The following is a 24801-nucleotide window of genomic DNA, read 5'->3' as shown; positions in this document are numbered from 1 at the left end:
GGCGGGGCCTCGAGGGTAGGCGGCCGGGGCCCCGGGGGTAGGCGGGCGGGTCACTCCACGCCGCCGAGTCGGCGCTCTCCCCGGGCCGGCCACCGGATGGCGGTAACGCGCCGCGGATCCGGCCGCGGCCGCCCTGGCGCGGGGAACGAGCGCCTGTCGCGGGGAGCCCGTGCGGCCGCGGAGAGCACGGGCGGGCCGGTGCGGCGGGCCGTGGCGGGTACTTTCTGGACTCACCCAGACTTGGTGCCGCCTTCTTCGACAAAGTGTTGCTAGAAAACTGTGGGTGCAGAAGGGATTTCCAGCTGGGCACGGCCTTCATCCCCATGCTCTGCCTCAAAGCAGCCATGCGGTGGGTACTTGTGGCAGGAAACGGCCCTTTGGTGGTGCCAAGGGCTACACGTGCTGCCACCCTGCCATCAAAGGAGACATACGCGCCCAGGCAGGCTGTTCACGTGCAGAAATGCTGCAGCGTTTGAAGTGCTGCTATACTGGCTGCCGTCTCTTATAGTTGAAGTATATTGTGGGTGTCATGGTTTAACCCCAGCTGGCAAAGAAGTACCACGCAGCTGCTCGCCCACTGCCCCACCCCACCTGAGGGATGAGGAGGGGATTCAGGGAAAAAGGTAAAATTTGTGGGCTGAGATCAGAACAAAAAAAAATATAATTACATTAAAATAAAATATTATAATAATAATGATAATAATAACAATTATAATGAGAAGGAGAAAGAGGAAGAGAAGAATAAAATCTAAAAGGGGAAAAAAAGAAAGTGATGTGCAATACAGCTGCTTGCCACTCGCTGACCGATGCCCAGCCAGTCCCCCAGAAGCAATCAGCAGCCTTGGGCAAACACACACACACCACCCCAAGTTTATATACTGAACATGACATTCTATTGTACAGAATATCCCTTTGGCTAGTTGGGGTCAGCTGTCCCGGCTGTGTCCCCTCCCAGTCTCTTGTACACCTGCTCACGGGCAGAGCATGGGAGACTGAAAAGTTCTTGATGTAGAGTAAGCACTACTGAGCAACAACTGAAAACATCGGGGTGTTAGCAACATTATTCTTATACTAAATCCAAACCACAGCGTTGTACCAGCTGCAGGGGCGAAAATTTAACTCTATTCCAGCCAAAACCAGGACAGTGGGATACATAATAAATTATTCAAATGTAATTTTAGTCTACTTCTTTAGAGCTTTCAGGCCTGAAAATGGACATATTAACAGGTTTGAGAATGTTAGATGGAGAATCATCTAGACACAGCTCAGACCGTGGAAAGATGATTTAACATGTACTTTTGACACAATGGGAATTTCTCAGCAATACCAACCAAAACCTTAAGTTTTAAAGATTTGTAAACCATACTTTTACTGTCTCCTTCCTCACCTGTTTCCCAAATTCTCATCATCCTGGATACTTCAGATATCCCTGGGCATGTAAGCTTTTGCACTATGCCAAGAAACGGGCTGTTCAGTAGGTACTAGAGTATGAATACCATGCGTATAATAAACACACATCCCTGTGCAAATACACCAAGCCAAAAAGAAGCAGACCAACAGCAATACTGCCTCTCTCTCTGAAAGTTACCATTTGTCCAAAGAAGTAATGATAGAAGCATGCAGCATGAAATGTACAGACCCAGCAAGAAAGCACCAATGTGTGGTCAGCATTTACGTTACAGCTTTATTTGCTTATGAGACACAAAGTACTTTTACTTAAGGGTCTGGGTATACTATGGATTTTGTGCCTGAAATTTTACTGTTTTAGCTGTAGACTTTCGCAAGGCCCCAGTTTATTCCCTCTCCCAAGATGCAGGGTAGCTGAATGCTGATGGCAGTTTTTGTTAGCAGCCTGGTTTGTTTCCTGCTTGTAGTTGTTAATTTATTTGACAAAGAAGCACTTTAAAATGACAACATTTATGAGTTCAGTTCAGCCCAGAGGCCAGATTTGTTCTGCTTTTACTCAAGGTAACTTAGTACTGTAGGTTAACCAAGGTCCATGTTTTCTAACCGCTACATTGGTGCAAGGCTGATCATCACCTCGAGTGAGAGTACAAGGTCAAAGCTGAACCCTACAACAGCTAAGTATTGGGAGACTGAAGAACATGAAAAGGAGCAATATGTAATTTTCAGGACACACTGCAGGTCCCTGTAAGCTGGACCAGATGTTAAAGATTAAGCTTGCAAAGAAGAGGCTGGTTCTAGACTAAAGGCACTCTCTTCCCTGTATGCTCAGATTGTTATTTATATCCCTGGGATAAAACAGCTTGTCCCCGTGTTGTAACTGACACTTCCAGATCAATAGCACAGACTGAATCATTGCCATCTGAAAGCAGTAGGGCCTGTGCTGTTGGAGAGGACAAGCCATGTCCTTGTTAACACCTCGGGAAGTACAATCCCATCTGGCACACTTTAGCTAAGGCTTTAGAGGAAAGAAACTGCCTTGTGGAGGTTGTCCTTTTGAAACAAGACTGAGGAAATACTGAGGACAACTTTGTCTAGCATTTTCAAGAAGGAACTTTCCTTCTGCTAGGCTGTTGAAGGGCTAGAGCATATCCTGTGCTTCAGCCTGAAAAAGAGATGAGTGGGGACACTATGACAGAGCCTGGATCCTTGTGGGTGATGTGAAAGCAGGTATCTACTTCTTGTCTGTCAAAAGAAGCCATGGAAAAGGAGGCAGAAACCTCACTCAGCAGGTTTTTCACCTGCCTTATGGATAACATTATGGAGCTCACAGCCATGGGACATTTTTTAATGCAGCTAAGGGGAGACTGCACAAGTTCATGGAAGAAAAACCCAGTGAGGCCCTTAAATGGGAAGCAGGGAAAAAGCACCTCTGGTTAAGTCTTTGAGCATGAAAACGCTGCAGTCTGGGAGACCACACTGCGAAAATGCTGCTGTGAGCTGACCATTCGTTCCTTCAGCAGCCCCCTTCATCTGCTGGGCTCAATGAAACTGATTTTTCATGCTGTGGTGGTTGTTTTCTGTATCATGGAGAAATGTACTTTGGCCCATCTTTGGAGACTTCTAAGTTGCCTCTCTGGCAAATTTGTGTGATTATTAATCTCACTATATTCTGTGAACAACTTTTTTTGCATTTATTGCCATTGGTGAAATGCAAGAGTACTTTGTAAGGTTTCTGAAGCTTGAAAGAGGAGCACAAGACTGAGATAAAATAGAATGATGCTTCATCTGGCAAACCTAAGGTGCTGAATAAGATACAGGAGACGGAGTCTCTGTAGCATTCATAATAGTTTAAAAGCTTAGATGCAGTGTGTGCCACCTGCAATCATGTCTTTGCAGTATTACTTATTAACAATGATCATAAAAAAGTAATTGGCAAAATTTAAAGCAACACTTTACCTACTAGTGGAAGAGAACTAGGCCTTCTGAGTTCAGCTGCTTAGCACTGCAAAATGTTTTTCCTGTCAGTACTCTACCGGCAAACTTTGAAAAGGCACAGGCTGTAAACATCAACCTTCCACCTGCAAATATTTTACCTACCTGCATTTCTACAAGGACTTTCTGAGTCACTTGGGGAGAAAACGTACAAAAAAGTCTCTGCATTTTTCTGCATTTCTTTAACCTTAGCGTTTTGGAAGGCCTTTGTGTATTTTGGGTTTCTGCCTTGAAACCATGTACAGTGGTCACCTTGCCAAAGGTCATCCACCTGCAGTGCATCTGTTCTACCTATTTCCTGCACAGCACAAGGCTGCCTGCCTTATAAAAATGTTGTGTATGTATGTACTGTTAGCTGTAGAGGCTTCAAGAGAGCTGAGCTGCCATCCTTGAGATGGCACTGACAAGTTCATTCTACACTTAATATATAGGTCCTACAGGAGTCAGAACCTCGGTGTCATCTGTCATGGGCCACAATTGCCCCACAATTTTGCTTTCAGTAACTGACTCAACTACTGATTAAAGATCCTCGTGCAACTTTGCGTGGCTGTGTCAGAAAGCAGCACTTAGTTTTCTCTTGTCCTGGTGTTCAGAGGTGAGTGGCTGAAGTGCCAGCCCAGGCCTTGACAAGGAAGTAGGATGTTCTTCCATAAACAGGGAACACATCAGGCTAGACCAAGAGTCTTTTTGATCTCCTTTATCTTTTGCATCCTGCATCATGCACCTTGTTTGTGCTGCTAAGGGTGCTTTCCTCCGTCATTTCCACCGACCCAGACCACAGCAGGCTGGATTTAAAAACTGGTGCTAAGGAGGCAAAAAATTATGTGAGTCATTTATTGGTTCCGTAGATGAGATATGGAGTGTAAGAGAGAACTGTTCAGTTGGAAGCAGCCTCTTGTGACAATGTTGTGCTATCCAGCCTGCACAGATGTGCTGCAGAAACGAGGCAAATACTGTAGCAGCCTCTTCCCTCAGAATAAAAATGAGCCTGATTCACCTTCATGCACACTGAGTCAAAAGAGGATGTATAGACAGGGCCATCATCAACTGATTAATTAGATAACTTTTGAATCAAGACCCGAGTAAACTGATGGTGTGTGTTGAAGGCTGAGCACTTTCCTCAGAAATGGTCCACACAAAGAACTGCCTGGCGTGAAGCAGGTAAGTTCCAGGCTGCTGTGCTAATCACCTCCCAGGACTCATTGATGCACTTAAGAGTCCCAATTTCCTCCATTACCTCATCTGTGAGAAAGCAAGATGCCACTGGAGCGAGAAAGCAAGCAGTTAAATATACAGCTGTGGCATGAAATAATTGCTTCTCCAGTTCTCTTCTGCATACTCCCAGAGGATATTCCAAGAAAGTAGATCAACCCAATTTTTAGCTCAGTCTTAAATTATTGAACATAGTATGTACCAGGCCATTAACCAACAGAAAAAGCGGTTATGAAAATGACTTGCATGTATAAAAGAACAAGATATATTTTAGAAAAAGGAGGAAGTATTTTCTCTCTCTTTTTTTGTATGTGGAAGACAGATATGTTGTTATTTAAAAAATAAAAGGTTTTTCATCTTATGAGGATCCAGTTCTGAATATGGGAAGAATCATTATAAGGATGGCAAATGCCATGAAAGTCAATTTCCTTTTTATAAGCTCGCTCTCTTTATCCTAAGAGGCTCTTCTAGAATGTAATGTTAATTCATGCAGTGCATGGAAATGCTAATAACTCTAGTGCTTCTCACAGTAGAGGTATGTCCGCAGTGCAGATCCAAGGCGTGACTGCTGTTCACAGAAGTACCTGTCTCACTTGGAAAGCGGTAAAGCTACAGCAGTGCAAGATGCATTCAGTGAGAACCCAGGAGCTAACATGTGTGGTAGCATAAACCTGCTGCTAGTGATCGGCAAAACATTTAGTAAATGTTCAGCTACACAAACTGCAAAACCATCTCTGCATACCCTATCACTAGCGGTATTAGTGATCTAGTGATCTTAAGGCATACTGGGTGAAGAGAAGGGAAGACAGACAAAAACCTGTGCCTCGCAGGTTGTTAGCCATTCCCTAGCACATGTGGCACAGCTGGCACAGATGTATCCATGGTGCCACAGCAACTACAGCCTGGCATTTGCTCTGCTCTCCCTCCTGCACACTCTGCCCGCTCTATGATTCCTTGAAGGGCCCAAGTAGCTCCAAGGAGAATGGCAGGAAGCAGTGGGCCATGGGGACAGGTACCTCCACTAGGCAGTAAACGGTAAAGACTGAAACACCAAGAATTAGCCTGTTTTAAAAGCAACTCAAAGGCATGCAGTGAACACCTTTCCAAGTAACTGACATTCAGCTAACAGCAGTAAAAAGAGCAATGAAACAGTGGAGTAGACCTTAAAAAGCATAACTACTTCACACCACTGTTCACTGTGCTGATCTGAAACCAGGTAAAGGTGGCTGACAGCTCAAAATCCAGCCTGACCACCAAGAAAATTAATCCACTGTAACTTCCACATCACTTGCAAAAATGCTGTGTCATGTCAGTGCTGAGCCATGTATATGAGAGGATGAATGAATTATACAGGGCTTTTTGAATGCATCTGTGCAAGCAGTGAGGAGGAATTATGTAAGGCTCCTCTTCCCAACAGAGGGGAAAGTGTTTGTCTGTCTTCCGCACAGTTCATCCAGGGACAGGTTCCATGCAGGAGAGCACTGACGGGCTCCTTTGTAAAAGACACAGAAAATAAGGTGACAGTTTTCTCTGCAATTCTCAAAAATTTCTCAAAAGGTACAAATCCTAGATCCTGCATCAAGCTTAAGTAAAACAGCCTTTAGGCAAAGGATGCCAGCAGGCACAGGAAAGCCTTCAAAAGCATTGTGGCTGCAAGTCTCCTGCAGGTTGTGGAGTCATTTTTCCCTTTTGCAAATAAGAAAGCCTAAAAACCAGACATACGTACTTACAGATCCCTATTCCCGTAGTTACATTCCCATTTCCACTCTGGCAGGCAGCTTACAACCCTCTCCGGCGTGCGGGAGTGGTGAGCCACAGCTCCTACATTTAAACACTCTTCAGGAGAACCAGTTCTGTACTGCTGCCCACAGAGCTTCCTGCACTCACAAATGAACAAAAATCTGATGCTTTGCAGACAGGAGGATAAGCACGCAAAAGCACCTCCAGTGCAAGGAGCATTTCAGTGAGTACTTCACAGTGCACACTTCACAGAGCAGTTGCTGATACCTCATGGCTAGTAGTGGGGACAGACATGTTTTTTCTAGTTGCTTTACGAAGCTTTGAACAGATGGACAGAGAACTGGGAGTCCTCTCCTGAGAATTCTGCTTGATATTGGGAGGAGATGGGGAAAATGCCATTCCCAGAGATGCCAGTGGGAACAGGTTTATCTCTGAATAGAGTAACTAAAGAAATTCCTATTCACACACTGAGCTGCAATAACTACAAGCTGTTTATCAGCAGAAAACCTACAGCAAAGCATGCCAGCCCTGTGGAAGAAAGCTCCCTCACCTCTGCAATGGGTGAAGAGTACCAGCATGGACAATTAATGTAACCCAGCTACTTGTGGTGGCCTGATTTAGAAAAACACTTTGTGTTTTCAGAAAATAATCTGCAGTAAAATAGTACTTTCTTTTTATATGTGTGTGTGTGTGTGTGTGTGTATACAATTTATGTGATGCCTATGTGTGACAAGCGAAAACATGACCCAAACATGTCCCAGGTACTGGTTAGAAGTTTCCTACACAAAACCTGCACAAAACCTCTGTGACTGCCATTGCTGTTCTCTGAATCTGAATCTTTGTTCTGACCCCTTTCTATAGCTGAATGCCTGATTAAACCTACTGTAACTCTTCTACTGTTTTCTGAATCAACCTGGCAAGAAACCAGATTTCAGTGTTTATTTATAGTGCTATTTAAAAAGAAGAGGTTCGCTAGAGACATTTCTGCTGCTCATGTCTGGTTGCAGATGGACTCCAGCCACTGATCAGAATGCAGTGGAGCAGTAGCACATGTAGATTGTAAAGCAATCTTTTCATATTTTGGAACTGGGAAGATGCAGCTTTCTTCCTTTGTGTTTGGAGCTTAGAAGGAAAGAGCCAACAACAACAGTAAAAGAAATATCCTAGTATGGACCAGAGTCCTATTAAAACATTTAAAAAGTAAAAAACTACATTTGGGTCTGGTTTCTGTTTCTGTCTTGAATTCCTTGTTCCTTTTTAATATTTATCTTATTAACTTGACAATCATTGTCACAATAGTATCAGAAAAACAATGAGAGCCTACCGTCACAGGGAGTAATAAGAATCCAACCACTAGTAGGAGCTTTACTGGTTGTTTTTTGTGTTTCTGAAACACTCCAGAGGGGAGAGAAACGTCTCTCTGTGCGATGCTCCTTTTCCTCCTCATCTTTACCCTGCACCCGCTGACCCAGAGGATGCCAGCCTGCAAAGCCCACACTGCCCACGGCACCGCTGACAGACATGGTCAGCAGAGCCGTTCCCAGCTGCAACGGAGTCACTGCCTGCAAGGCAAGGGGCTGTGCTGCACACCCCCGGACGGGGGGGACTCGTGGCAGGACAAGGCTGAGTACCCAAAGCACCCCTCAGCATGAGAAAACACAGACACCAATGATGAAATGTCATTCTAAAGAGGGCATCTGGGATAACAAGAAACCCGTTACAAGCTCTGAGCTTCTGAAAGGCTCAGAGAAGTACCAGAAGCTTTGGGTTATCATCATTAGTTGCAGCTTGTAGCCCACCACTCCAGAGCACACACGCCGAGGCTGGGACAGTGCTAGCAGTTAAACACTAGACCACCGACAGAATCGCAAGGCAGTGCGGCGACAGTCTGTTGAATAAGAGGTCAGACAAGTATGTGAGCAGACAGGTAGATGAGACAAAAAAGTGCTATCTGTCTTGGGTGAGTGTCTTCAGAAACAGGAGGCTGAGAAAATTCTTTTAACATACTAGGCTGATAGGAAAAATGGGAAACTGTATTCTGGTTCACAGATATCAAAGTTAATTTTTCTTCCAGTCAGTTTAGTCACCTTTGTCTGTCTCTGTGTTGCTTTTTCAGTAGTAATATGTCTCTCAAAGCTGTAATCGCTGTAAACACTGGCTAATTAATTTGCATGTCCACGTGCAGAGATATCCTCAGTAGAACAAATGAAAGGGACTAAACTATGAAATCAGCAGCTCTGAAGGACCTGAACACAGGGCAAACCTTACATTTTCTTATGCCTAAGCTTGTAGGAAAGGGTTCAGGACCTTACTGAAAAGATAAACACACGGAAAAGTCTTTTAAGAGTAACAGAGAACACAAAAGGGAAAATGGAAAAGGGAAGGAATCTATCTGCCAGCCAAGGAAGTTATGCCTGTGCAGTTAGGAATAAAATTATCATCAAAATTCAATGTAAGTTTGAAGTTTTAAAGGAAATTAAAGTTTGAAGTCACTAGTGCTACACACAGAAATAAAATAACAGCAACAAAGAGATGAGACAGCTCTTTGCAAGGCTGAAGTAAAGATTAAGGTGAACTTACATATGTTCAAAAATTAAATGAGTGTCTTTACTTAATTTTTTAACAAAAATTATGATGTTGAAGATGGAAACAGAGAAGACAAATGAGGATTTGGGAAGGGAAATTCTAGACGAAGTAGCAAGATTAGGGCTAAATACAGAGTGTTTAATAATTAAATACCTTTTTGAAGGTATGCATTATTTGTTTACAAAATAAGCTTTTCGAGGTTGGTACCATGCAACTAGAAAATAGTATCAGAGTACCTGTATTTAAAAAAAAAGGAAAATTGAGGTCCAACCACTACACTCTGTTCATATGATGATTAAGGCCACATTTGCACAGTAGCAGATCATCTGGCAGAGGGAAGCTGAGCTGGACCAGAGGGAATGTGTGATTCATGTTTCCATTGAATAGCCAGCATACATGATACTGTGTTTATGTCAACTTTACAATGTCTGCAGGAAGACAGATAATACTTGATCTAGAATAAAATCTGTTGAGCTCCCTCCAAAAAAAAAGCTTAGAAAAGTTTAGAACGGGCAGAGAAATTTAAGACCAATTCAGTTCTCTGCTTTACATGCATGAGGTTTTGAACTGGTCCTTTGAAACTGGATTTACCATAACATGACCACTGCCTAATATAACCTTAATATCACATAAGTTTTCATAGCAAATTTTGAACAACAGAAGAGTTTAAAACTTGGATGCAAATGGAACAAAACAAAGATCAGTTGCACAAACTAATTGAAATGAAAACACGGTGTCTTTGTGTGTCAGAGTACCTGAAGTTTTCCAAACAAGTAAAATCTCGTAGAACTCCTGTGAGTAGACTTTTTCTGAAGCCTTTAATATACTCCTATATGCAAAATTTGGTGATATCACAGGGTACTGGGCTATGTAATCCTGGACATTATCGGTGGTCATATGTAGCAGGTTTTGCAGCAGTAAAGATATAAATGATAACCAGATGATAAGTGGCTGCTGGGGAGCCTTTCTGCTGAATACCATGGTCAGTTTAGGGACTTTCTAAAAAGTATTATCTCTTATGTAGTTTCTGTCCTTTACTGATTCCATTGTAAAGTTTTCACAAACTTTAAACACTTAATTCTTTAGCTCACAACAAAAGGTTTTTCCTCAACCTTTCTTTTTTCTTCCTTAAGGAGCAGTAAAATATTTCATAGACAGAGGGGATCTTACTGTAAACTGTGTACACTTTGGTACAATTTAGCACTGCAGTGATTGTTGTACTCTTCTCTCTTGCTTTGTAGAACAAGGAAGTTTTACTTTGTTCCTATATTGCTACCCACCATGCATCATTACAAGCCCTGGCTGGTGGCAATTTATGTACACCTGGCTACTTAGTAAGTCTGATCTCTCTGAGGTCAAGGCTAATCTGTCCTAAAATCAGGACCTTCTGCTCTTGTTTAATATAGCCCACTGAGATTAAAATGGGATTAGAGCTCATCTGATTGGGAGAATAACCTCTGCAGATGAACTCTTCTACTGTTCTTTTGCAAAAATCACTAGGTGGAAACAGTGTCTTGCAGTGGCCATGGGTCCTATATGTCTATATACATAAGGCTTTTGCCAATTTTTTTTTTAATGTCCCTGTGACAGTTTTGAAACCAAACTCTGAGCATATTATTTCCCAAAGCCAGATCTAAATTGTTAATCTACATATGGAATACATTAATACAGACATAGAATGGGTGGAGTTTTTCTCTTTCATCTCTATGTATTTTCAGTTTATGACAGCAATAAAACTAAAGTGAACTTAAATAACTGGAAGCTGTCAAGATGTACATGTTATGAAGTGTTTAAAACTTCACCTGTTTTATTACCAAGGCTTCTTTTAAAATGTTTTCACTTCTTTAAACACATGTGACTGCTAATTACTCAGAACTAAGATGTTTTCAGTTTACCATGGTTCAGTGTCTACATTATAGATATCACAGAAACAAGAATGTCTACATGACCCAAGTGATATACCTCAAATTTGATTTGTAATGAAGCCAAGCACAAAGATTGCTAAAAAACAGATTAAACTAATAGTACTCTTCTGTGGGTTTTTTCTCTAGCATTTTCAGTAAAGCCATTCTTCTGTAGTATTTTCAATCTTGACATAGTATTTTTATGTTGAAGTATAAGATTGTGATGTGAGCCTAAAAGTGGAAGTAGAAAGAACAAAATTATTTGGTCATTGTGTTCTCATTATCGAGACTCTATGAAATGCAAAAATGGTAAATTGTCAATGATGAGGATGATTTAAAATATCGCTGATAGCATGCAGAGAAAAGCTTTACAGGGAGAGAGTTCTGAAAGTGCTATTTTTGCACAGAGAGGCTGCTTGGCTGCTGTCCTGGGTTTCAGTCTGCTCTAGGTGGGGTCATGCTGTGGCTAAAATTAACAAAGTCAATCTGACCAGCTCAGTATGAACCTGGAATAACTCTACCGAAGTGCAGAACTACAACAACTGAGAAGAAAACTTAGGATTTTGTCCTGGGTTGCATTACTGCCCGTGCTAGCAATGATACCTTGTTATGCTGCAAGTAAATTTCAGGACCTCTCAGCTTTGTCATGATCCTTGGCCATTTCACTCCACTGATACAGGGGGTTACCTTTTGGGTGATGTTACTTCCTAACAGCAGTCTGAGAATCATTCAATAACCAAGGTTAGAGCCTTACCTTCTCTAGCAGTTAAGGCTTGTCTTGGTCCTGTTTGGGTATCGGAGTGAAAGAAAACCCTCTTAAAAGACAAAAGTGCATGTTAAAGAGTTGATTGAGTTCTTAAAAAAAGTTGCCACTGATATGTCCAATTACATTTTCTAAACCATATTGGATGAGCTCCTATATACTTTTTACTTGAGACAATGCATCCGTTGAAAGTATGAGGTATCTCACTAAATGAGCATGTGTGAGTGTCCAGGTTTCAGCTGGGATGGAGACAATTTTCTTAGTAGCTGGTGCAGTGCTGTGTTTGGGATTTGGTGTGAGAACCATGTTGATGGCACACGGATGTTTTTAGTTGTTGCTGGGTGATGTTTGTACTAAGTCAAGGACTTTTCGGTTTCCAGCGAGAGGGCTGGAGTGGCATGGGACACAGGGAGGGGACACAGCCAGGACAGCTGACTCCAACTGGGCAAGGGGATATTCCACATCGTATTATGTCATACTCAGCATATAAAGATGGAGGAAGGAGGAGGAAGGGGGGACATTTGGCATTATGGCATTTGTCTTCCCAAGTAACCATTATGTGTGATGGAGCCCAGCTTTCCTGGAGATGGCTGAACACCTGCCAGCCCATGGGAAGTGGTGAATGAATTCCTTATTTTTCTTTGCTTACATGTGCAACTTTTGCTTTCCCTATTAAACTGTCTTACCTCAACCCAAGAGTTTTCTCACTTTCACCTTTCTGATTCTCTCCCCTACCCCACTGTGAGGGGAGGGAACCAGTAGCTGTGTGGGTCTTGGTTGCCAGCTAGGGTTAAACCACGACAGTGAGGATATCAGTATCAGTCCATAAAATTTAAGATTTTCAATTTTATCAGCAAGTTTGTCATTGATAACCTTAGAGTATACAACTGTGTGAGATAAAAAAGCCACATAATTGCACTCATCAGCACATTATAATAATTTCCCATCACCCTCTGAGAAGTTACCTTGCATTCCCACCCTATCAGAAAGAACAGTTAATTGATTTTTTTCTGGCTATAGTGCATGTAAGCTTTTCCTTGAAGATTGCCTGTGTCACTTGTAACTACTCGGAAATTTTGGCATGGTAAACAATGTAGATGTTTACATTTATTTTTCACTGGTTTTGAAAGGTCATAAGAATGTGCAAAGCTACTTTATTCACCATGTCATTATATAAAAGAATTTCTGCCACTCAGAAATATTCACTTACTCCATTAGATTGCATCATACAACTACTGCAATTAGTGTGATAATGGAAAGTATAGTTACTGAGTAGCAAACCTTACAATGTCTTGGTGACCTGCTATGCTCATTTTGTAAAACATGATTTGCAGGCTACATAGCTAACATATTCCATTTTCTGCCTAACTGTAGTTTAATGTAATAATACATCATTCTGCAGCCTAAGTTGCTTAGAATGATTGGTTCTTGATCTATCCTCATGGCTGAAAATGGAGCTGTAACTTGTCAAGGTAATTTTGTGGCTAAAATTTCATAGCATCCAATTCATGCCACAAGTCTCATGGAATTCTTGACAAATATTCTTTCTGGTTTTCCCTTTAAATGTGTATGACTATGTGAATGGTAGGAATACCCAGTCACCATCCTGTTGTCCGTGATGCTCATATAGGCAAAAGTTTGCTTTCTTAATCACGAAGCTAGAAAAGCACATGAGCACCGGAACATCATACACATGTAGGGGATATATTTTTAAAAGGGCCAAAGCAGTAATCACCTTCATAATCAGGAGCTGAAGATGCATTCTGTGTTAAACATTGTCTCTGAAATTATTTCCTAGATGTCATTTCCCTTTCTTGATTCCTTCCTGTGTGCTAGGTAAAGCAATGCAGTTTTGTTGGCTAGGAGGAAAAAATAAACTTTCTGCTCTTTTAAGTTAGCAAATACAGTCTTTTTTTCTTTTTGTATTCACAGAAAGAAACCTCTATTCTGTAAAAGCAAGACTCGAAACACAGCTGATGTCGCACGACTATTACTAAAGTGAAAGGTCTCATCCAACTACGCCGTTTTCAACAAAAACATTAAAATTTGTCCTCTGTGTCAAAGGCACAGGCTAAGCCAACACCAAAAATGTTTAAATTGATCAGAAAAAAATTGGCCTCTTTACAGAATTTGTGTTCTATTGACTGGGAATTGCATTATTATTTTAACATCTCAAATACTGCTTTGCTAGAAAACAGATAAAAGACTATACATGACTGTTTATCAAAGCCTTTCTTGCCAGATACTATACAACTGATGATGCCTGACAGCAGGATGTTGTATAATAGTCACCAGCTTAGGTAACTGCCACAGAAGGTGGATTTTGTAATTGTCAGACCCCGCTGAAAATAATTCAACAGGTTAGTGGAAAATGAAATAAAAAATAATAAAGCAGCCACCTAAAATGGCATTTGATGTCAGACTTTGAAGATAGTGTGGACTGTCAAATGGTAAGATAGCATCACTAAATCATGGTTTGCCACTACAGAGTTACTTGGTGACAGCAGTTTGAAAATGGGAATTCACAGCATTATGAAAAATGGACAAAGCTGCACCCAAGAAAAAACAAAACTCCTGTATTTGGAGTTACAGGAGCTGTCACATGTTTATATATTTATGATGGAAATTAGTGGTTGGAAACCATAGGAGCTTCACACAGACTGATCAATAGAATAGCTGATACCCTTGCTTTCAGAAGGAAGAGGGAAAGGAGACATGAAGAGATGGGAGAGACATGAAGATATTGCCCATGGGAAAGCCCAAATTCAGCAACACCCCTATCAATGTAGCTCACCTCCTGAAAGTGCCAGCAACTGAATGAGCTACTTAGAGATCAAATGAAAAGGTTCAGAAAGCTTAATTAGTTAACTGACTATATGCATTTGACAGTGCATGCTATAAAATGTTTTAGTAGCAATATGCTTTGGAAAAACAGGTATGATGTTGGGAGCTGAAGCTTTAAAGAAATTAGGAAATCCCACGGACGTCCACTGTAATGGTTGAACTATTGCTTAGAAAAGCAAGTGTTCTTCCAGAGCTTTGGGGCCTGGAACAATCTGTCATCACTGGTGTTCGAAAACATGCAGCCCCACCTCCAGGACTTCATAGCAGCAGGACAGGTCACGAGAGCCATGTCCATCCACATAAGGGGGCCTCCAACATGCCATGCAACACCCATGGGCCAGGCAGCTCCTCCACACCAGCAAGGAGCAACTGGGGAGCAGGGGTCCTCTCTGCCTCCTGCCTCCCCGCTGCAGGGCATGCACCTGTGGGCTGCACCAAGCTGGGGGTGCTCAGCCTCCTGTGGATCCTCATGACTGCCCCAGAAGCTCTGTCTGACAAGGCTGTCCCAAGATGAGCTGTGCAAGACCTCCTGGCAGCTCAGCTGCAGTTTCTATGGGGCATTTCCTGCTTCAGTCTCCATTTCATTCTACGTGTGTGGCACTGCTGTGAAAGGGGAAGCACCCTGGTCGTTATCTCTCTCCTTGCTTTTACTTGCTTTTACTCCCCTCTGAGACTCGTGGCACATGTGCTGTGCTTATTTATGTGAAATGTAAATCTGTTGGAGAGCAGAGAGAGACTGTTTGGCACTGAAGTGTGTTGATTTATTAAGATAAAACATTGATTTCTGTTATAAAGTTTTGGGAAATGAACTTTAAAGATAAGTATAGCATGCCTCCATGACAAAGAGTGTAACATGTCTACATATTTAACATTGGTTTTTAGAATGTATTGATCAGCAGTTTAACAATAAAACATCAAGCTGGGATAAAAATGAGTTACAACTAGGTTGGCAGGATTTCAGACACCCCACAAAACCTTGACAATTTAGGTAAATCCCATGACTGATTCATCCAGTTTGAACTATTGGACTAGCTAGGGCACAGATGAAATAAAACAAAACATATCTCCTGAGTCCTCTATCCGGTGGTAGAAATCACTCACAGAGGTAAAAAATTTGCCAAAGTAGATTTGGCTTTTAAGTTTTGCCAGCAAGCCCACACAAGTGGAGCTGGATTCATCCTGAAGGCACCTAAAACTCTTTAATTCTTTATTTACTGTATAAACTCCTGCAGTGACCAGTGACCCAAGTGACTTTCAGCCCTGCATGTCTCCAGCACGAGCTTAGGTCTCACACCTAGCATTCCTCCCCAAAATGTTCCTGTAGTAAGGTACAGCCTTTGCTAAACAATGCTTCTGCCAGCACCAAACCTTTTTGCATTGGTGCATCTGTACATTGCACATTGGTAGAACACAACAAGCAGCCTGTATGCAAAAGATAAGGTTTGGAGAAGTAATTTTTTATGCAAACCATGAAGCCTCAATGCTCATGCTAGCAAAGGCCATACATATCTCTTATCCACATGCTGGGCAGCTACAAGTAATGACAGACCCGGTGCTTTATGCCTGAATGCCAGTGTTGAACGGCTTGACCCTACAGGTTCTTGCCACATGTGAATGAATGAGGATGTCCCCTTAAAGGACAAAAGGAAGGAATTTGTCCAAAAAAAGTAGATTTGCAATTTGCCTTTCTTCTGCCCAGAGGGATTTTCAGTCTTTCACTTGAGCTGAGGCACACGAAATCTTGGCACGCAGCCACTCTTTTCCCCAAATCATGCAAAACTGCCAGTTAATGTGGTATTCTGTTCATTCACGGTTCTTCCAAGAAGATCTGACAATAAACTAATTGCTGGAAAAAAAACCATACTGTCATAGGCTGGCCTGCTTGACATCTGCCCAGTAGAGGCATGACAATCAGTAACACTGTTCTTAGATATCTGTGTATCACCCCACTGATTCCCAACCCCTTTTTCCTAAAGAAATGCCAAAATTGTGTGCAAGAAAGCTTCAGGAAATAGATACAGCTTTCATCTCAAAACATGCTGTGGTAGATCTGAAGAAGTTCTGTCAAATTTTAGGTTCTTCTCTTGCTCTATGACAGCAAGATGACTGGAACCATCTGCAGACCTGCAAAGGGTTGGCAATCATTTGCTCTGCATGTTCAGGGACAGCAACAAGTTGCATGGACCCTCGTTACCTGGACATGTTAGAGGGACCCTCGGGCAGGTGGAGAGTACCAGAAGGCACCGCTTCCCTTTCTTGCCTGCCTTGTTGCCCCACAGGCAGTCTGCAGAGGCAGACTTCTATGTCCTGATGCAAGCAAGCAGATGCTCTTAACCTTGAGCATTTGTGACTCAAACTCTTTATACAGACCATATTAAGAAAAGCTGCTATTTCAAACCTGAACCAGAGCTTGCGTGCAAAATGTTGTCTGCTAGTTTTGTGAATCACTTTTCTCTTACTTTGTTGAGAGCCTGACCTAGAAGCATCAGCTGCAACATCACCACTGTCAAAAAGTCTGTAAAGGCACTCGCCTTTCTCCCACTGCAGTGTAATCCTGGCTTGAACCTTAGTTCCCGTGATAGCACTGATCAGTCCCACCTTCATCTCCTCAGACTTTTTTCAAGTTTAGCTAAAATGATGGACCTAAGGTTGTTATAGTCCACTATCAACTTTAAAACTATTCATTCACCAAAAGAAATACTGCATAGTCAATACCTGATAATGACTGATGTCATACCTGTTTCTTATGAAATGGACTTCCATGTGCAGAAGTGATCATGGACGTATGTGATAAAGTCTTCATAAACCACAAGAGTGTCTTTAGTTTTGCTCCTCTTGCTGGTGCTGAAAAATACAAATCTTGAGTACTAAGTTTAAATAGAAGCCAACCTGTATTTTATACCACCTTTATAGTATAGTATTAATTTTAACTCTGTGTGTACATATTAAACCTTCTCTGACCTGGGGCATGGTGCGTACCACTTACTGTTAGATCTGCTCTTTTCCAGTGATTGCAGAAACCAGTGAAGAGTGTTACTCATTCTTGGCATTAAAATAGAGCTAAATGGAATACAATTCGTCACACACTAAGAAGTTTACAATACAATTTATATGTAATTTCATGTCTCTTAAACACAAAGAGATAAAGCCAGCTGTCACAAGTCAGTAACAGTCAATCAGACAGTCCAAATCTGTCTGAAAGCAATGGAAAAGCAAGTTTGAGCAGCAGCTTTCCAGCACTATCAGCATCAAATACTGACCAGTGGTGATTGTATTCAAGGTGGCACTGGCCATTTGGTATTTGGAGGGAAATGTTCAGATTCTGCAGGAACTGATGCTGGTGGTCCAAGCTGGAGACAGCTGCAAAAGTCAACATCTTTTAGATCTGACATAGAGCAGAGGTTCTTAGCATTACGGGTCATATATCTGGAAAAAAAACCAAACAGATCAAGTAATTTAATCTGTCTTCTTAAATTGTTCTTAATATAATGAACATGTTACAGTGACCTTTAGAACATCTAATGGGTGATGCATTTCAGCTTTTTGAATATTTAAGCCACCTTCCAAATTATGTCTCATTTGTTTATTCTTATTTTTGCCTGTGCATTAAACTGCATCATAATCAAGTTGGATTTAAAAAAACCCAACTACCTGATACAGTTAATTTCAGATCCCATTATTGTATTTTCTCTTAAATCCAAATGGTATAAAATCATTCTTTGCTGCTTCTCTTGAACTGCTATGTTGGTCTGTTTCATTTGTCTGATCCTTAAGAATGGGCTACCGTTGTACACCAAAAAGATTGTTTCACTTCTTCTGTGATCAGGATTATCCTACAGAATGACAATTTGTAAGCTTGGGAAATTTGGCTAGGCTTTGGGATGAATTTCTGTAAAAATCTCTTAATGCAGGAAGATTACATATACTTTAATTATTTATTTTGTGATAAAGTGTCTTCCATTTGAAAAAAACTGGGTATCTTGTCTTTTGAAAGCTTCTCAAAACATCTATTTATTTCAGTTCCAACTTTCCTTTTATGTTCTGACTCCATATTCTCTTAGTTTGAAAGGTCTGGGTTTTTTTCAGTTGATTGGACTAATTTTGTGGTGCTGCTTTAAACCACTCTTTTGATCTTACTCTAAAATTCAATATAGCATGACTCAGTGCCATGACCACTACCAAATACGAAGTCCAATATGTCAGCTATTCTTTGAAGATTTTTGTTTCTATTGCAACCACTGAAAATTTTGAAACTGCTGGCACATGGGGTCTCTGATCTGTTGACCTGGGCATGTTTAATCTATAGTATAAGCACTTACAGTGCATGTGTGCAGGACTTTTTAACTGAGCAATGCTAATTGGTACTATGCACAGAAGGACCTAGCAATGTAAAAGGGAAATGACTCCATGACTTTCCTTTAACTGGAAATGACAAGGGGTTAGCATTTACTTCAGTCCTAAACTGTTTTTGTCATCTTTCTTTCTTTCATTCTGCCTTGTCTGCACACCAGCTCTGTGCGTAGTTACTTAATCAACAGATTGTAACTGTTATTTCAGAAATTCTCACCATTTCACATCTCACTGAGGACAGTTTTTAATTTACATTACCTCCCTGAAAGATTCAACGAGGGTGGGGATTACTTGAAAACTAGATTACTGCAGAGACGAAGACAAGTATCTTGCAATTCATCAGGTGCAAGGAATATGAGAAGGCTGAACATAAGGATTAAAAAAAATGAAGAAAAAGGTAATTACTGTGTGGTGGTATAGTAATAAAGACACTTTAATTTGTGAGAGGAGTATGGTCTGTGGGAGACATTTTGCTCCAGCTCTGCCTGGACAATGTGTAAGAAATCTGAGTTGCAGCTAACACCAAGTTTGACCTCCATCCCTGACACTCCTAAGTGTTGCCGGTCACAGGGAGCAGAGGGTTTCAAGCTGAGGCTCCAAGCAACTTGATATATGAAACTGCTGGGAAATTGGCAAGGGTGTTGAAGCTCATCTACCAAACCAGCAATTGTTCCTAAGGCTGCTGACTTGCCAGCTTGCAGGTGTTCTTACAAATAAGCCCACAGATCACAGCAAAATAAGCACTCCCGTTGACTTCAGGGCAGCTCACTGCAGTTACATGACAGCACTTAGGTACAAGGAGTGCAGAGGAAGAAATTATCATGCCTGAAAGAGAAAGGCATAGGACAGAGAAAGTCATGTTGCTCCGTCCTGCTGTTTTTTGGAAAGTGCTATTACCCTGTAAGTAAAAATAAACAGCTGGATATAATACACCCAGAATTTTAAGTGGATTTCAGTAATGATATCCTATACAGTATTTTCTTCTGTTTTATCACTAGCTGTTAGGCTGTGGTGGCTTTACTCTGACTTGGACCTCTCAAGCCTAGATAAAGAAGGTGTGTACTTTCATTGAAGGAAGCTGTCCTTCAAATAGACTGGTATGCTTTGGTGACAACATTTACAGGTGCCATATGCCTAACTAGTATTTTAGGCATTACATTAGAAAAACATGTTATTTAGTGCTCTACAAACACGGCTAAAAAAGCTTTTGTCTTTTACAAATAGACTGAATTTATAGCTTCCTATCACTGTATTCACTAGTAGAAACTGGAATCAGAAAAGCAGTTAGCTTTAGCCTCCTTAATAAAGGTGTTTACAGTGCTCGTTGTAACCACACAGAACACAGATCAAGCGTCTACATTTCTCATCTTACATATTAAAAAACAAAACCCCTCAAAAACTCACAAAGCTTTTCAAATCAATCATATGTTAAAAAATGTAAATTTGCACCTCAGCTGGTCATGGCATATGGTAATGGTATCAAGACTGCTTTAAAAGGCATGTGTCAGCAAGTAGAATTTAACCCACTGCAAATGAAACAGGAAAAAACAGATGATCTCTGAGGCGAAATAGTAAGCCAATGCTTACAGTTGAAGGTAAAGCTCACCTTTTGCATCTTTTGCAGCTAAAGCCCTAAGTCTAATTTTATGTTGGTGGCATAGCAGTAGTTACACAGTGATACTGGTCTATATTCCATTTTCACTTACAGTTTTGACTCTAGTGAGGACTCTAACATTGTGTATATGTTCACCTTTTATTTCCCAAATAAAAGCTTTTTCTGCTCCTCACCCCATCCCACCAGTGAGCAGGCTGGGGGTACACAAGGAGGTGAGAGGGAACACAGCCGGGACAGCTGGCCCCAACTGACCAGAGGGATACTTCACACCACATGAAGTTATGATCAGCATATAAAGCTGGGGGAAGAAGAAGCAATGGGTCCTTACCCACAGCCACAGTCCCTCCAGGAGTGAACCTGCTCCAACATGGCCTTACCCCTGGCTGCAGTCTCTTCAGGGGTATACCTGCTTTCTCATGGGCCTGTTCATGGTCACGCGCTTTGAGGTGCTGCAGAACAACTTCATGCATTGCCATGGATCGCCTCAAGGTGTACTGCTGCAGCACGGACTTACTTACAGCCACTGATGCTCTAAGGTGTACCTTCAACAAACTTCCTGGGGCCACAATTCCTTCAGAGGTATACCTGCTGCGGCATGGACATAACCACTAACACAGACACTCTGGGGTGTCCTGTTCCCATGTGGACTCATCTACAGGTCACAATCCCTTTGACTTGAGTTCACAATGGGGTTCCAGCCTGTCCAGTACAGCAGCACAGAAGCAGCTGTGATGCCCTGGCCATCTGCCAGCTCAGGTGCATCGCCATTGCTGTTATCAAAATGATCCCAGGCACAGCACAGTGAGATGATAAGCGATGCAGCAGTACAGCAAACAGCAAAAGTAAAAGAAGCCACTCAAGCACTTAATATAGAGTGGGGCAAGCAAGCCCCATGGCAAGCACAGGAGCCTGCCAATCAATAGCTAAACAGCACTAACAACTATAAATTCAGACTAGCACATTTCAATCAAACCTGTTGTTATCTCGAACCCTTCAGGCTCCACGTTGGGCACCAAAGAGGACTGTCATTATTTAACCCTAGCCAGCAACTAAGGACCACACAGACACTCTATCACTCTCCCGCAGTGGGATGGGGGAGAGGACTGGAAGAGTAAGTAAAAGTGAGAAAACTGATGGGTGAGATAAAGCCAGTTTAATAAGTAAAGCAAAAGCTGCGCACACAAGCAAATCAAAACCAGGAATTCACTCACCACTTCCCATGGGCAGGCAGGTGCTCAGTCATCCCCAGGGAAGCCGGGCTCCATCACTCGTAACGGTTACTTGAGAAGACAAAATGCCATCACTCTAAAAATTGCCCCCTTCCTTATTCTTCCCCCAGCTTTATATGCTGAGTATGAGATAATATGGTCTGGGATATCCCTCTGGTCAGCTGGGGCCAGCTGTCCCGGCTGTGTCCCCTCCCAATTTCTTGCGCACCCTCCGCCTGCTCATCAGTGCGGTGGGGTGAGGACCAGAAAGGGCCTGGGGTCAGGGTAAGCCCTGCTCAGCAATAGCTGAAACATCTCTGCGTTACCAACACTGTCTCTAGCAGAAATCCACAATATACTCCTATACTAGCTACTGTGAAGGAAATTTACTCCATCCCATCCAAAACCACCGTGTATTAATCTAACTCTATGTTGTCATAGAAAGACTCTTTCACAGTCTTTCACTTGTTATACACTGCAAAGTGTTGATATAATTTTGATACTTCAGATGTCACCTCTTCCCAGCTTCAATTAGCATTTAAAAGCTTAACATCAATTTCCATTCAAATATGCCGCCTCTGTAGTCATGGTAACCTCCTCATCAACTGTATCTTCAAGCTTTATAAGGTACTGCTGTGGTGCTTAGAGATGTTGTGCAGGATTTTTCATTTGGCTCCCTTCTCTTTCCCTCTCCTTCACAAAAGACTCTTCTATGCTTGTTTTTACCAAGTTGGTTTAGAGCAGAAAAAGAGCCAAATGGAAATACTGGTTAAAATAATAAAAAAAAAAGTTCTACTTCATGGAGCTTCCTGAAAATAGGAGGTGGTCAAGAAGAGTGGCTTATAATTTCAGAGGGCTCATAACACACAGTGCAGTAAACTACATATAAGCTATTAAAAAGTACACATTAAGCATATATAGAAATGAAAACCTAGCTGTATGTACAAATGTCCAAGTACTTAGCAGCCCTCTTCTCTCCCCACTTAAGAACAGAAACATAGAACCAGATCTAAGCCGAAGGCTGCTCAAATAATCTAATTATTCTGTATTTAACCAGGATATGCTCTGACGTTTAATTTTGTGAGAAGAATATGAAATTTATTTTATCGCTAGTTATCCTCCTTATACAAATTTAACCAAGGTTTTTTTGTTTCTGTCATCATTTTATGCAGCATGTACGTGAGAACAAGTTGGCTGATTCAAAACGCTTGTTATTGTAGAGATACCCATTTGTGAGCCACATCATTCTTGTTACAGGTTTTATTGTCCTCGACTTGCAATACATGCTTATAGTTGGGAGAAAAATAATTTCAAGTACAGATAAACGGATATTATCATTGAGATACATAGACATTTGGTTATTAGATAATGTAATTATAGGGGGATATTATAAAATAATTATAGGGAATGTTTTACATTTTCTCCCTGTGGTCATTCGCAAAAATCACCTGCTTACACTTGTCTTTCAAAAATTGATAGAAGGTGGGGTACTACACACACCTCCCTGCCTGCCTCTGGCCAACTGTGAAGCTCTGAAAGCATCTTTTAGGTATCTTTCTCAAGTGGCGACTTCTCACAGACTGCAAGGCACAAGAAATCACATAAGCCCACTTACCTTTAATCACTGCACAGCAGGCACAGGTAGGATATTTGAGATGTAGCCACTTTCATCTGTCTTGCATTCACAGATACAGACAGTAAATCTGCATTTTAACTAATTCTTTTCTAAGTGGCGGCTCTAGAAAGATTGTTAAAACAATCTCCACACCTCTTTGCATCATCCTGAGCCTAAACAATACAAATCTGGGTAATCAACAGGCACCCTCTATCAGCTGCCAGACACTAACGAGAACCTCTCAATGTGTAATGTGAAATAAATGTAAACCACCTGTGCAAACTCTGGCTTTGAAGGGCACTTTGTGTGTCTGAGGCAACCAGGGCTCTCACTGGAAACTGTTGAAATTTTGGAAACAGCTTCTGAACCTTTTGCATCCCTTGCATGTCCACATAGTCTCTTAAGATACCTATTGTGTTTCGGTGTATCTGGTTTTGCCATTTTATAACTCTTTAGAGGAACTTATGGGTTTCAAATCAACACTGAGGCAACTCAAATGGCCCAGATGCTGCAAACAGCTGGCGTGAAGATGCAAACAGACTATGCAACCCAGGCCTATCCAGGCTATCCTTATTTTTCATGTCATATCCTGATTATAATTTTTAAGATACTTACAAGGTCCATGTTTATCACTTAATAAAAACCTTTGCATTTTTGTGTTCTTCATCAAGCACTAACAGTTCAAAACAAAGTAGGTGTAAAAACCGAAGTTATTCTTTAGCCCAAAGAAACTGAGAGTTCACCATTTGCAGTAAACTTTTTTTGGAATGTGAATGCCGAAACCAGGACACACTGAAAGAAGAAATAGTGCTAGGGAGTTTTTTACCAGATTCTTCCCAGATCTCAAGCACTGTCTCATCCATTTCATCTGAGTCTCCCTGCTCTCACCTGAGCTCTGCATTTTTCAGGGATTTCCACTTGGAGGTCTTCCCCAGCTGCCCAGACCCAGTGAGGGCCTTCCTGGGGTGCTGGCCCACCTACGGTAGATTACTTCAGTCTATCCACAGATTGGCACGTGAGTTTTTCTAACAATGAATGGCACAGAGTAGGAGTGTAAGTGGCATTTCAAAAGATCAGCACCTGCTGGTGCTGACCTAATGGATCTACAGAACGTAGCACTAAGAATTAGCTATGGAAGAGCTGCATTGTAACAGTTGCATTTGAACTATGAAGCAATTTCTTAATGAAGCACAATTTATTGGGAAAATATTTATGTTGAAAGATGGAGACCACAGCAAAAAGGGGCAGTTCTGGCTAAGAACTTCCCGTTTCCTGGGGTGTTCAGCACATCCTTACTGTTTTCTGTGGCAACTTAGAAAGGTGGTTTGAAGAAATTTCTCTTCATGGGTAAATTCATGGTGGTTAATAACTTTAGAGTGGACACGCTGACTTCCCGAAAATCAAAACCGAAATGTGACATCCTTTTCCTTCATTTCCCAGTTCCCCTTCAGTAAACATTCGGAATAAAGGAAATTTTGACCAGGGGACCTCTCCTTCTTAAGGCTACCCCCCTCCTCGAGACTTACCACCTCTGTCAGAATTTTACCTCGATGGATCCGCACCAG

The 24801-nt window shown here is 41.7% G+C and overlaps 1 long non-coding RNA gene across 2 annotated transcripts; it reads right to left on the bottom strand.

Moving 5' to 3' along the window:
* Positions 1 to 214: 214 nt before the first annotated feature.
* On the bottom strand, positions 215 to 24594 carry LOC308056933. Of its 2 annotated transcripts, none has more exons than XR_013925034.1 (3): positions 24533 to 24594; positions 17709 to 17874; positions 215 to 17292 (listed from the first exon to the last, which is right to left on the bottom strand). It is a non-coding gene; the product is annotated as an uncharacterized lncRNA (long non-coding RNA). The 2 variants fall into 2 exon arrangements; XR_013925035.1 differs by lacking the exon at positions 24533 to 24594 and having other exon boundaries at positions 215 to 17077; positions 17186 to 17292; positions 17709 to 17847.
* Positions 24595 to 24801: the final 207 nt, after the last annotated feature.

The sequence above is a fragment of the Falco punctatus genome, assembly GCF_963210335.1.
Source record: "Falco punctatus genome assembly, chromosome: Z".
NCBI lineage: Eukaryota > Metazoa > Chordata > Aves > Falconiformes > Falconidae > Falco > Falco punctatus.
This window is presented reverse-complemented; position numbering and strand designations above follow the sequence as displayed.